This window comes from Anopheles gambiae, chromosome 2 (genome assembly GCF_943734735.2).
Source record: "Anopheles gambiae chromosome 2, idAnoGambNW_F1_1, whole genome shotgun sequence".
Classification (NCBI taxonomy): Eukaryota; Metazoa; Arthropoda; class Insecta; order Diptera; family Culicidae; genus Anopheles; species Anopheles gambiae.
The window spans coordinates 105375292-105389904 of NC_064601.1; the positions used below are offsets into that span (position 1 = coordinate 105375292).

The 14613-nt window shown below is 48.1% G+C and overlaps 1 protein-coding gene across 22 annotated transcripts in view; it reads left to right on the top strand.

The window, feature by feature from the left end:
• LOC1277259 (trithorax group protein osa) overlaps nt 1-14613 on the top strand; it is a 109099-nt gene that overhangs the window by 39427 nt on the left and 55059 nt on the right. For all 22 annotated transcript variants that reach the window (XM_061643205.1, XM_061643224.1, XM_061643225.1 and 19 more), the window contains one exon: nt 10691-10818. The gene's annotated coding sequence lies outside the window, so the exon portion shown is untranslated. The remainder of the gene's footprint in view (nt 1-10690; nt 10819-14613) is intronic.

Genomic DNA, 14613 nt, shown 5'->3' on the forward strand with positions numbered 1-14613 from the left:
TGTAAGACGCGGGGAGAAAACATTGTATACCGTATACCGGAAACGCCAGTGGGATGGGATCGCGTGAGTTGAATGAGCCGAAGCTCAAATCATTTTACGACACCCAAGAACCAATTTCAACGGCTAGATCATCCACTCAATGAGGCCAAAAGGGGACGTTTCCGATGACAGTGCGAAGAGGACAGAACAGAGACATTGTGTACCCCTCGTCCACAGAACGTGCATTTTGCTGTGTGTGACATATCGACTCGTGGCGCTTCTTCGGTACGTTTTTGCCGTAAGTGGTCAGAGGAATGTGACGGTTTGTTGGCTCAGGCGACGAAAGTCATGGCTCGCTGTCACTCGAGAATTGTCCGACATAATATAGGTAGTAGTGATGGTAGTAGTAGTGGAAGAAGCAATACTGCTGCTGCTGTTGAAGTTTTTATCGAATGTGAGCTAATGATGTGAAGTGTGTCTATTCGTTACGGAGCTTTCTTTTCACTGTCAACTACACACAGACACCGACATGAGACAAGAGCTATACAGTGTCTTGAAGATGCGGTAGGAGGCGCCCACGAGTTACACGATACAATATTTATCTACTTCCAATACACGGGTGCTCCAATGCTGCTGCTTGCTTCTACCTCCAGCAGACGACGCTCCGTTGGACGCTTCAAGAGCTTCTGTGTTGGGCCTGCTCGGGGCGAGGGTAATTGGATAGTAAATTGTGGCGCTTTAGCTCTGTCACAAGCCCCTGTCACAATGTGGTGGTTCCTGGTTGGGCTTCCATGACACTAACGATTGCTTGAGTGGTGGTACCGAGCGGTGTCGCAAGGAAACGAAGCAGCAGGACGAAGCACCGACTCCTCTAGGCTGTGTTTGTTTATTGATTGATCCTCTCTTACTCGTCGCAACTGCTGTTGCTGCTACTGCTGGTAGCTGCTTTTACGACGGCGAATCATATCTGAAATTAAACCATTGGAAAATGTTTTCCTATAGCGCCGAACGAGACACCGAACAACTTCATCTATCTGATTGAGCTTGAGCTGCGAGTTTGAGCTGCGAGCAACGAAGGCCATTAAGTTGAAATTGCTACTGTGTTTCAATGCAATGGCACTGCGAGCCGTACAAACACAGCGTGTGTGAGCATCTTGAGTGTATAAGGTGTATGAAACTTTCATGAGCAAAATACGACCCCATCGGACACACAATCAGCCGTGCGCCTCACACAATCTCTTCCACTCCCTCGAACACACCACGCCACGGTGTGGTGCACTGAAGATGACTAGTTTACGATCGGGTTGTTCGAACGTTTGGAGAAGCTTTTAGTGTCAATAAACACAGCGAAACACAGCCGCCCTAGCACTCAAACACGCATACAGATAAAGATATATAGTGTTCTTTTGATTAGTTGCGTCGATACTGTTAGAGTGTACGGTGTGGTGCTTGTTCCATTTGCTTGATGGGCCGAAGGTCCGTGTGTGTGAGTGTGTGTGTGTGTTAAATTTTTCATCCACTATCACGGTGCAATAAGTAGTACACCGACCAATACCTCCAGCAGAGGGTGCGCGCACTGATCCGTGATTCATTACGTGATTCAGCCCCGTTCGTCGTCGTGTCTCCCCTTATCTCAGCACTTAAATCTCTATTCCACTGCGTTCCGTTTGTTTGCGCTCGCTCGCATCTGATTTGCCAACAACAGGAAAACGGAGGAGGATTACTTCGCTACTAATTGGATCAATTAGAAAAGCTCTAGTGCGAGGGGCGGAGGTTGGGTGGTGTGCAGTTTCGGTTCCGGTTGAGGATGCCGCACACTGCACGGACTGAAAACACACATCCTTCTCAGGGCCGCCCTCTTCCCAACAGTGTGGAGTTTTGGTTTAAGAGACCGAAGAGTATAGAGAGTCGGTACGATTTGAACTTTTCCTTCCGCTTTTCTTAGTCGACAAACTTCGACAAACCCCCCCCCCCCCCCTCTGGGGGGAAGTTGACTTTCTCCGCGTTTTTGTTGGCCAAATTGGAGTCGGAATGGAATTAATTTTTCATCGTAGCAACCGATAACTACTGCTCGTGTAACGGACGACGAGCAGCTTTGTGCGCCCTTGCAGCTGGGCGAAACACGGGGGGTACTGTACCCAATTTAATTTTTCTATTTTCATGCCCTTCGGGTGCAAAAGGACATCGTTTCTGCTGCTGCTGCTGCTGCTGCGGGCATTACAATGACACTGCGAAGAAGGTTGAAGCGCGAATCTCGTTTGGTAGAAGAGGGACCGTTCCCTTTCCCATCCAAATGCCAATCAATTGACGATACACAACACTCCCCGGGCATTTTACCCGTGGCGAGGGTGATATGCACACCCACGGGGTTGGCCCGGGACTGTGCCGGCGCTGGGGTTTTGATTGATGAACTCGTTTCGAAATTGATCGAAGCCAATTCATTGGACTTCATTTTTTCATTTTCATTCTAGGGAGGGGTTTCCCGTCTGCTCCTCGATGTATAGATGCGTTCGATTTATTCATTCCTTTGCTGCGTTACGGAGATGCGGGATGGCTTTCGCTTTTTTCCTCTTGCTTTACTCAAGATTCTTACCGCATTTTTTCTCGCACCGCCGTGTGCAAGGGGTGGTCTGTGGGCGGCAAGCAAGATATGACGTCAAACGACGTCCTCGCCTCCTCCAGCTGTGTGCGCACCGCAGTAGCAACCTTTCTTAAACACAGCTCTTATCAACGTTCGGCAGTGTTTAATTACGATTATTTTTTCACTTTTTCAATATTTACCGATGGCTTACCGATTGATCGACACCGGCGTGGCTGCACGTTACAGTAGGGGAACGCGTGTTATCGGAGAAAGAAAAGAAGAGAAGTAAAAAAAAAAATTAAAAGGGTGCCCCCTTAAGTCAACAATCCCTTTCCGAAATGTGGTCGTGTTTGTTGTGTTTGTTGGGTCGTGTGGGTCGTAATCAAAAACATGACGCTTTTATGCGGCCTACCGAAGTTGTGATTTAAGTTGCTTTTCTTTTTTGCCCCCCCTGTGTGTGTGTGTGTGGTTGTATTGCGTGTTGGATTATCACGTTTTTTTTCTCGCAATATGTGTGTGCCTTTCGTGAACAGCCTTAACGCGGTAAAGGTGTCAAGCGGTTTCTTCTCTCCCTCTGCAATCGAATCGATTGTGTCTGTTAATTTGTTGCTATTTTCAGGGCAGCGTGCGCGCACGAGGGTCTAATTAAGGGAGTCAAGCAATGCGCGATAACCTTGTACGCGCTGATAATTGAACGCGATTGCGAAACGAGAAGACGCGCTCTATTTATACCGGCCCTGGTTGAAGTTGTCGCTCCTATGAGTTTGACAAGCTGCTCTGAGGAGGGAATAATGCCACAATGTCCAACAGGGCCTGTTTCATATCCCTCAGTTTATGAGCTTTTTCGGGAGTAATTTAATACCCCATTCATCCACGGTGTGCGTGTTCATGAACGGTGTATTATGCACCAGCACAAATCGCTCTCTCAGTGTTAGCAGGTTATGTTTTATGGATGGGATGTACGGTCTCTGTTAGGAGAGGAGGCGTGTTGTCATCCTGTGCGCTACTGCTTTGTCGCCGTTCGAAGCACCATGCACCAGCACAACATCCAGTAATCATCTGGTATGCGATTAATGAGTATTTGCGATAATTTGCTGCACTATCATCACCACTGACCTGCCGTGGAGCCGTGGTGTGTGGTTTGGTGCAATTATTTCAATGCATATCAACACCAGCACTTTCTCCCGTTCTGTGTGTGCACTACAGGATGCGCCTAACACATGTGTGTGCGCCTTGGCCACCCTCCCAGGCATGATGATGATGATGTTGGCGATGCTGATAATCGATAAACGTCCCTGTCTGCTCCCTTTTGTGTGGTGGAATTGTCCCGCGGTGTGAATGTGGCTTCCTGCCCATTTCGGACAAACCACAAACCCCCCCGGGGGATAAGCGAGTTTCGTTCTCTAGGCTGCGTCGTAGTATGTTGGATGGTTGGTGGTGGCCGTGTGGGTCATCATTATTTCCCTGTTCTTGCACACATTAACAGCCGCGAGCAGTGTATTTCAAAATAGAGAGGGATGAAATGGGCGACTGACGTTTCTCCTCGCACTCTTGGGTGAAATGAGGTACACGATGATGATGTTGATGGCGCGCATGGGCGCTTTTCGTACACACTAGTGATGGGTAAAGCTTTCAAAAATACGGAATGGACTCCGGAAGGTAGGTCCGTCCAGCATTTTCCGGAGCCGTTTTGGAATTGTGTGGAGTCATCCAGAATCGTCCGAAGTCGGCCGGTCTCGGAGTCATCTGGAGTCATCCGGAGTCATCCGGTGTCATCCGGTGTCATCCGGAGTCATCCGGAGTCATCCGGAGTCATCCGGAGTCATTCGAAATCATCCGGAGTCATCCGGAGTCATCGGGAGTCGTCCGGAGTCATCGGGAGTCATCGGGAGTCATCGGGAGTCATCCGGAGTCATCCGGAATTATTCGGAGTTATCCGGAGTTATCCGGAGTTATCCGGAGTTATCCGGAGTAATCCGGAGTCATCCGTAGTCATCCGTAGTCATCCGTAGTCATCCGTAGTCATCCGTAGTCATCCGGAGTCATCGGGAGTTATCGGGAGTCATCCGGAGTCATCCGGAGTCATCCGGAGTCATCGGGAGTCATCCGGAGTTATCCTAAGTCATCCGCAGTCATCGGGAGTCATCCGGAGTTATCCAAAGTCATCCGGAGTCATCCGGAGTCATCCGAGGTCATCCGGAGTCATCCGGAGTCATCCGGAGTCATCCGGAGTCATCCGGAGTCATCCGGAGTCATCCGGAGTCATCCGGAGTCATCCGGAGTCATCCGGAGTCATCCGGAGTCATCCGGAGTCATCCGGAGTCATCCGGAGTCATCCGGAGTCATCCGGAGTCATCCGGAGTCATCCGGAGTCATCCGGAGTCATCCGGAGTCATCCGGAGTCATCCGGAGTCATCCGGAGTCATCCGGAGTCATTCGGAGTCATCCGGAGTCATCCGGAGTCATCCGGAGTCATCCGGAGTCATCCGGAGTCATCCGGAGTCATCCGGAGTCATCCGGAGTCATCCGAAGTTATCCGGAGTCATCCGGAGTCATCCGAAGTTATCCAAAGTGGTCCGAGATCGAAGTTTACTGGAATCGGGGCCGTCCAAAGTCGGCCGGAGACAATGTTTTTATGGTCAGGCATTTCTGACATTAATTCTTGCTGTCTCCGGTCCACTCAAACCGTTATTCGTAGAAAGAAAGGTCTGCATACGCCAAGCGAAAAAACACCCCAGATGACTTCGGACAACTCTGGGCGACTCCGACTCCGCCCGACTCCAGCTAACACAGGACGACTCCGACTCTGGACGGTTTTGGGCGGAACTAAAGGGTTTCGATTCGTACTAACAATAGTCGTAATCGGATTGGAATCGAGGGAGAGCGCTCCAGCGAGCACACCACTAGACACACGCAACCCTCCGCTGAGTGTGTGATGCATCCCAGCAAAGGCACGATGATGAACTGCTGCCCCAACCCCAACCTCCCTCCCATGGGGAGGAGGAGTGTACGTCATGACACGCGATAAGAATCGATTCGCTTCAATAAATCACTTCATTCGTCCGTTCGTTCGCTCGTTGTATGTTGCAGTAGAGAGGGGGAGGGAGTTTTGGGGATGAAATGCGCGAGCAACCTCTGTACGTGACACTCGTACTTCGAGCGTGGCGTGCCAAAAAAGTAGTCGAAATCGATCAGCAAAAAACCCGTTTGACGGGAACGGTAATGTGTCTGTGGAACGTTTTGGTGCCGTTTCGTGCCATCTCGCCCGTGGACGGTTGTGGCCGGATCGGATTCGATTAGAGGGCAGTATGCGATGCGATGTGGTACGCTTAATCCAGTGTTCTTCATTTGAAAAGGCGGTGGCCCAATAGCACGAATGATTATGATGCAATTGGTGTGATAATGTTTGTTTATTTGGCGTACTTTGTTGTTTATCAGGTTGCAGTTGGGGAGTCGAGTGTGTATGTGTTTGGTGTGCTTTACTGAAGCGCTGTGAAGTTTCTCTCTTTTTCTCTTTCTCTTAAGTTCCTTTAAATTCCAATATTTCAATTTAAACCGGCTTGAGCGATTGTACAGCTGAGAATGTTTTTGCCACAGTGATCAGATGAATATCATTAATACAAACCCGCCTTGCCAAAGGTGTCGCTTTTTGTTCCAAGCTTTAAAAATATCCTTTTGCAATTTAATGTAATTCATTGCTTGAAAAAGTACCCTATAAAAGGGATAACCTTGCCTCTAGAGCTGTCTGCCTGTCACATGCTGCTCTCGCTTGCTCGCAAATATATATAAAATAACACTCCACTTGAAGCAAGAAGGTGTGAAATTTCTGTGTGCGGCAGCGATCCCTTGCTGCAATAAAAGGGGTGAGTGGTTTACGGGAGGACGAGGGAGGTGGTATGTGTCATTTTCCGCTCAAATAAAATCAACTTCCCCGAACCTCAGAAACCCGCCGACGGTGAAAATCCGACAAAGCTTTCGCTGTCACAGAAAAATAACAAAGTGTTAAACACGGATTTTAGTAGCGTCGGGGAAAAGAGCGTTTGCTTTTCCTTCCTTCCCCCCCCCCCCGTTCCCATACTGTTGGGGGGTGGTTGTTGGTTTTTTTTTTATTACGTTTTATACAGTCGTAATAGATAAAGCAAGTTGGATGGATGGATGTGAACAGCGAACGGAAGATCTGTGTGTGTGTGTGTGTGTGTGTGTGTGTGTGTGTGTGTTGGTGTGCTGCCACTCGGCAGCATAACGAAAAGGCAAACGCTGCCGACGCGCCACAACACATCGTCGACCAGAGAACCACTCGAGTGCTCTTTCTCTCTCTCGCTCTCTCGCTGCTCCCACGGATAAGTGGGTAGGAAAATCCGCTTGGCATACAACACCCACACCACAACCAACCAACTCTACGCGAAGCTCCATTTCTTTTTATAATCTTATCAAAACAGTCATCACCCGGGAGTGATTCCGATGTTCAAGTACCGTTTTGTTCGCTATTTTCACCGTATGTGTGTGTGTTTCGCTCCCTTCACGTTTGTGTGGTTTTGGGACGAGCAAGCGAGATTTTTCCTCCCTATTTGTTTCCTGATTTGATGCTTCCATTATTTTTTTTTGCATTTTGGAAAATGTTTTTATGAGTTTTATTTGATGGCGCGCCCTGTCGTCCTGTCGGTAAGCGAGAAGCAGCTCTGGCGCGCGCTGTGATTGTTGGCGTTGTAAAAGAGAGCGAGAGTCTTGGCGGCGGTGCATCCACCTTCCGGTAGTAGTTGATCGGTAACCGAGATTGACAGCCAGCGGAAGCCAGCTCGAAAACCGGGGAAATAAAACAAAAAAGATTTAGAGTACTTACTTGAGCTCTTTCAACGTATACGTGAGTTATACACGCGCGGGACGTCATCAACAAGGACTCCCCGGGACACAGTTGCAACCCCGGTATGTCGTGTGTCTGTTTTGTACAAGGGTTGCTACCCCTTTTATTTCTATGGCCTTTTTGGTTTCCTCTTTTTTTTGCAAGACACATTGTTTTTTTTTGTTAGGTGCGGGATAGATTTCATCCTCGAGAGCGTTGTCCGTTTGGTTTTGTTACCTTTTTCTCTTCTAGCGCTCTTTCACATCCGGCCCTGAGAGCCATCGGTTCCGAAAAATGGTATGTTCGATCGAGTGAAAACTTCTCTCGAGGGGCCGAAATGAAAAAAAGGATTGCAATGCGAGAGGTGCCAACAAAAAATGGGCAGAACACACGGCGGTTGCATTTATAAAAGATACGTACAAGTTTCGGCATCGGCATCCCTCAAACATAGTGAAGTGGTGATGTTTCCGGTAGCAACAAAAAAATGATGCAACACACAACGAAAATAACAAAAAACAGAAGAACAAATTCGCTGAGGTAGGGGAATCCCTAACAACATCCTCAAAAGCTATGCTCTCTACAGCAAAAACCCCGAGTCGTAGTTGAAAGAGTATTTCAACCCATCTCGATAGACAAACCATGATGATAGGTACAAAAAATATCTTCTCCACTAGCTGCTCCTGGTTTTCCCATTGGAAAAAAGACCATTGGAAAAAAAATGTGTATCGAATCGCAACGAATCGTCCACTCGTCGGCTCGTGCTCGTATTATCTTTTTCGAGTGTATTTTCCCTATAACCTAGAGCCGCATGTTTGGTGCATAGAGGTAGATGCACCTTTTTTTCTTTCCAAAATTCAATCCTCTTCCGGTATCGATGGGGGGGGGGGGATGCTAGCAGTAGCCGCAGTAGCAGCAGCAGCTGCACAGTTAGCCGATTATGTATAATCCTGCGTGAATCCTGTCCCTAACGACAACGCATGAATGACCCCAAATAGGGGAGTGGTGGCACCAGCAGCAAAGCCGGAAAACGGAAGTGTGTGTGTGTGCGCGTTCGTTTCGAATGAAATCGCACGGAACAAGAGTTTCGAACAATTTTCCGGCCAGATTGTTGAGCAAAGCAGGAGGAACGATCGGTTTAAATGAGTTAGTGCAGCATGTAGAATCAAATTTGAGCAATCACTCTCTCAGGTTTGATTATGTTGTGTGGTTGTTGAAGGGAATTCTGTCATGTGTGTGTGTGTGTGTGTGTGTTGGTGTGAGAGGTATAAAAATAGACCTTTGAACATGCCAACAGCAACAACGCCCGTGCTAAATCGCAACTCTTCCCCGTGCATTTCGTTTATTACTCCGATGAAACGTGTCGATTAACACAACAAACTCGAACGCTTTGCTCCATTTTAGCTGCCGCCGTGTGGAAGCGTAATTGATTTATAATTTTATTTTATTTTTTCCCCAAAAAGCTTCCTCGGTCCGTAATAAACTCTCGGGCTAATCGATTATTCCTTCACCAGTTCATTCCGCGCAGTGCTCTCGCGTGTGCTGGCGCGTTGAAACATATTGTACTTCTTCGACATCATTCTGGGACAGGGAATGGGATGGGGTCTAGTTGGCCCGGGCACCAAAAATGGGAGCCGGTATTCGAAATTGATTGACACCAATTTAATTTGGGCTACGTTCCAGCAAGTACGGCCCCAGCCACTCGATCGGCGCACTTTGGGTCACGGTTGCATATTCGTCGTTGCATTTGCAAACTCCACGCTTCAAAACTGGCGCGCCCGGGGTAGGGGGAGACTGCGTTCCAAAAATATAAACACCGCACGACCATAAACTCCACCACCTTCCCACCCCACCCAATGGGGGGGGTCGTCGGCGAGAAAGGTTCGCTGTGTGTGCAGTTCGCTTTATTATGAAATAGTTCACACGATCAGTGCAACCCACAAACAGCAACACTACTAACAGCAGCAAAAGCCCGACGGTAGAAAAAGCGGAAACCGGAACGAATTAGCACCAGGCCGTGAATGGGTTGGGTGGGTGGGAGTTGGTGTGGTGCAGTGGAGAGAAGTGGGCTACATTCAGGGTAGGTTGCCAAAAACCATCAGCGCTCGAAATCGGAAAGCTGAACCAACGACCACCACCATCGCGCACACAAACACACAAATCGTTTTTAGAGGTGCATTCTGCCTGCCTGCATTCCTTCCGGTGGGGGAACTCGTGAGGGATTATTGGAAAAATATGCTGTTAAATGCATATGTTGGTGTGTGTGTGTGTGTGTGTGCGTGTGTCTGTGAAGGTGGAATGTTGTATGTTAGTTTGTGCGTGAAAAGATAGTTTTTACTGATGAATCATTCCCGGCCGACATCCACATCCACAAATCAGAATGTACAATTGAGTATGATCACTGTTTGTGTGACTGTGAAAATGCCTCATGGTTTTTTTCTGTAGATAGAAAACAGATTTTCCTGTCGGGATGAATTGAGTAGGCAGGAAAAAAAAAGTCCCCCTTCGGACGGATTTGTTTGCCTATACGCTCTAGTGTGCATAGAACCCCCGCGAGTAGTATGCAGATTTGTGAACATTTCGCTGGATCAAAACGGGCGTGAAAAATCATTTTTCAAATTCGACTAAAGTGGTGGGAGGGTGATGGAATAGCCAAATGTGTGTGTGTGTGTATGTGTATGGATTTTGCACACAAACTCAACATTTAGCTCTGCACAAATCTAGGGTTTTCCGATGTCGATCTTCGCGCAGGATACCGCCGCTATCCAAGTGGAAAATCAATGTCGAAGCTCATGTACACCCCTAGGTACCAAAAATTGATGACGACCTTTCTCTCTCTCTCTCTCTCTCTCTCTCTCTCTCTCTCTCTCTCTCTCTCTTTCTCTTTCTCTCTCTCTCTCTCTCTCTTTCTCTCTCTTTCTCTCTCTTTCTCTCTCTCTCTCTTAGTCTGTGTCCGATGCAGGGAAATGGCATCGAGAACGAAACATAGATATAGGAAAGGAGAGAGAAAAAATATCATTCGCATGCGATATATGGGACCGTATGTCCGTTTGTTGAGGTGTAATTGAATTAAATCGATTCGAATTATTTAATCATACACGAATTGCATTATTGCCGGATGTTTGTCACAGCTTCTTGTGCCCGTTCGCGTCCGTGTGGTGCAATATGAATAATGAAAGGTACAGAGAGTAACAAAATCAACACATTTTAGCTCTAAATTAATTTCACTTTTCCCTTTCCGCGTTAAAACAAACCGTTTAATTATAAATGTCTTTGTTTTATTCTAATTACAGAACAATGGAGACATAGACGTCGCAGCGCTCGTACGGCATAGCACACAACCAACCTCTTGCTGCTTCTGTCCGGAAGGTTACATTACATAGAGAGAGAGGGAGAGAGAAAGCAAAAAAAAAGCACGAAGGTAAGTTTACAAAATTGGAAACACTTGCACTCGGAGTGTTATTATCGCGCTTTGTTAAACCGTGCATAAGATATGTTACAGTTTTGTGCTTTAGCCTCACAAACAACCACACACACACACACACACACACACACACACACATACGTACGCTTGTTTTTCCAGCAATAGGAATGTTACCTGGTCGGGCGGAGGGTGGGTGGTGTAGTTAACGCTTCACCGGTGCTATAATCGGATTTGGATGGCTTCGGTGTTGATGTGTTGTTGTTGGTTGGTTCGGTGCGTTTGCAACATGTTACAACACACACACACACACACCGACCATTTTGCCTCGCTTCTTTACCATCCGCTAAATTCCTGTCCCCCACCCCCTCCCTCACTTTTTCCAGCACAGCAGAGTGTGCTGGTGGTGGCCATCGAAATGATTAATTGTTGGTGGTGGTTCCAAAATAGAGGGAGGCAGAAGAGGTGGAAGGCAACAACAACAAAAAAATACAAGGGTGGAAATTTGTTAAAAATGAATACTACCAGCAGAAACAAAGAAGTGTATCTAGCCACCCTCACCCCACCCCCCCAAACATGTGAACCTTTTTCCGGCTCTGTGTTAATGTTGCTGAGGGTTGGGGGTGGTTGGTGGTTGGTACACGGCATGGGGAGAAGGAAAACAATTTTCCAATTATTATTAACAGCTCATTTTTCAGCTCGATGGTGTGCGCTTGTGTAAGTGTGTGTGTGTGTGTTTCTGCTCCACGATTTCATACCCATTTTGTTGGCGATGAGATGATGATGATGGGGGTGTGTGTGGGAAGGCGATGAAAATGGTTGGATAGAAAACAATTAAAAGCGCGAGATAATTAGGGGGGTTGGGGGAGCGCTCGGTGGAGTTTTTTTCCCCTCTACTTTTTGCTGTAGTATATCCAGCATATTTCCATTCTCTTCACCCGCTGCGTGTTGATTAGGTGTAACTTTTGCGTTTGCAGGTGCAATTAATATGGTTGTTCCGCTTTTAGCGAGTTTCGGTTACTCTCTGTTTGCTGCTGTTGTTGTGCTTTTATTCGTAATTATTTAAAAGAAGCAGCGTTTTTTTTTTGTATCAACTCCATTCAACTGGATGAGTGTATCTCTCTCTCTCTCTCCCTCTCCCTCTCGCTCTGTTTGCATTTAACAGCGATTAGAGCATTAATTATTCTGCATTAAATTGAAACTTCCGGCAGGAAATTGGTTAGGAAGCCGGCCGCTGCGCTACCACGCTAGTACGTTTTAGTCCTTCGAACCGGATCAAAACAGAAGCAGTCCGTGCTCTCTCTCTCTCTGTAGCCTCCCTGCGCGTAGAGCTCAACTTTGATTTGCCCTGCCCCAAAATACCTCCCATTCCTCTTCCCCTATTGCCCCTTCGCTCAGCAGCCCATCTGTTCAGCCGTGTAAGCGATCATCGCCGTTCCGCGAGTGCGCGCGAGACATTGAGGCATTGATTTATGGACAGTGCAATCATTACGGTACAACAAACCGGCGTCGGCGGCGGCAAGGGTAGATAAGATTTCCGTTGCCAACACCCATGTTTCTGTGCGCGTTGGCAAGCTTTCGAAAATCAATACACACCACCTGCGGAGGGGGGTTGGCTTTTGTTGTTGGTCACCTCCGGTCAACAAACACACCGACCGTTTCGTTTACCGGTGCTCTGTGTTGCCCATTAGGCGCTCGGCCAAGGCGCAGGCGGGAAGGGGAAAGGCACGACACGGTGCCAAAACGCCAGCAGTCCGTAAAATATTCGACACGACACTAATTGGTTGAAACGCAGCAGCAGAAGCAGCAACGAGCGCGCTCAACTGCTGCTCAACGAGCGAAGAACCTACACCCACTCACCTACACCCACTCACGTGCATCGACCCAAGGGGGCCACCATAACGACCGCCGGTGCGCTTGTAAGTTGGTAGACGGCACAACAACCGAGAGTGGGGCCAATGATTTACCGCCAGAGAGGGGGGGGGGCAATCGCGTGACAGATTGCTGGGATACAGGCAGGGACAGAAGACGCCCGGGAGAGACGACATCGTCTCTCGTGCACTCGAAGAAAGCATGGAACATGATTTCGGGGTAGTGTGGTAGAGTGAGGTGACATTAATTCCGCTGCAGTCTCGTAAATATATCTTAAGTAACAATAACAACCCAAAGGTGTGTGTGTGTGCAGAGAGGAGCGCCCCACAGAGAACGTCTTTTCGCGTTCGCGCCTTGATGCGAATTGTTCGCAAGAGAAGCGAGAAGCGATGGGGCAGTAAACGTGACCGGGACATACCGTCCCTGTCACACACACACACCCTTCTGAGATGAGATGATACAGTTGTCATCGGTGTGTCACAATAATAAAAGAAAAGCGAAACAAAACAATAGCAATAACAATAAAACGACAACAAACGCGCGTACACAAATAAAATAAACGGGGATGGATGACGCATTAATCCCGCGAACCGAGAGTGGTGCCATCTACATCGTGAAGGATACGGACGGACTAGGAGGAGGAGGAGGAAGAGCGAGCACAGCTTGCAGGTTGCCCTGTCTTGTTGTATTGCTTTCGGAACAGCCAAGACAAAACAAAATAAAGAAATATACAGAGGTTGGAGAGTTGTAGCAGTGATGGGTCTTGTTTTAGGGGTGAAAAATACTGCCAGCTCTCTAAATCTAGTAACCGCTGCTTCCCGTTTTGCTATGGTACCGGGGAAACCGAACATACTACTACTCCATCTCCCCATCGGTACGTACGGAAGATTGTCATGGATTTTCTTTCTTTTCTTTTCTTTTTTGTTACCGTCATTTTATTTTTATGTTTATGTCTCTGTGTGTGCCTCTTCTCGTTGGTAGCTGGGCGATGTGTCATTATAGTGCACCGATAGAGTGAGAGAGAGAGAGAGAGCGCGCAAAAGAGGGACTCCGAGTTGGTCCGAGTAGGGGATGGCACTCTCCATCCACGGTGTAGTTGTAGAGCATTACTTTGCATGGCTGTCCAACAGATCTCCCCAAGCAAACGATATAGCAAAAGAAATATAAAAATAACAGCGAAAGCCCAAAGCACAGAAAAAAGTCATCTGTGTCTCTATTATTCCCCGCTTTTTTTTGTGCTCCCTCGTTGGCGTTTTGCTTCATCACTGCGTTCGCGTGAGTGAGGCACATTCCCGAACGTGTCCGACGGTGAGTGGCGAGGGCTGTGCCGTTGTTACTGCACGCCTGGCTTTATAGGCATGCGGCTCCCTTGGAGACAGGCCGTGCTCCGAGCTCTCTGGAGAGGTCGTTGGTGGAGCGAGAGCGAGAAAGATTGTTATTGAGGCAGGCAGAAAAGGGAGTTTTTCTGTGTTTTCCCCAAGCTGTCTGCTTGTTTACAGTAGATTGAGTTGAAATTTGCTAGCTCTGAGATGCTTTCGCGCTTCGTGCCACCCGGGTCAGTCAGTCTGCCCACCAACCACAAACCTCTACAGGGGGCAAGATGTGGTGTGAGATTGTTGAGCTGAAAGAGAGTGCAAGGGGGGAAAAAAGCAGGCGGTGGTGAACAATATTATGCTAAATTGTCATGAAATTATGAGATTAGCAGCCAGGCCCGGCGCGGTGTATCGTGTAGCGCCACGGAAGCAGCAGTTGCAAACGGTAGCGCTTTACCACCGCGCAACACACACACAGCTACGGGGAATGTCTTGCTCTCCCGGAGTCTCTAGCTCTAGATGGGACTAGCTCTCCTCCACATACAGCGAAGTACTTGGTGGCAAAAGTGGCAAAAAGAAAATAAACATGGTGTGTCCCGGCCGTCTTGGA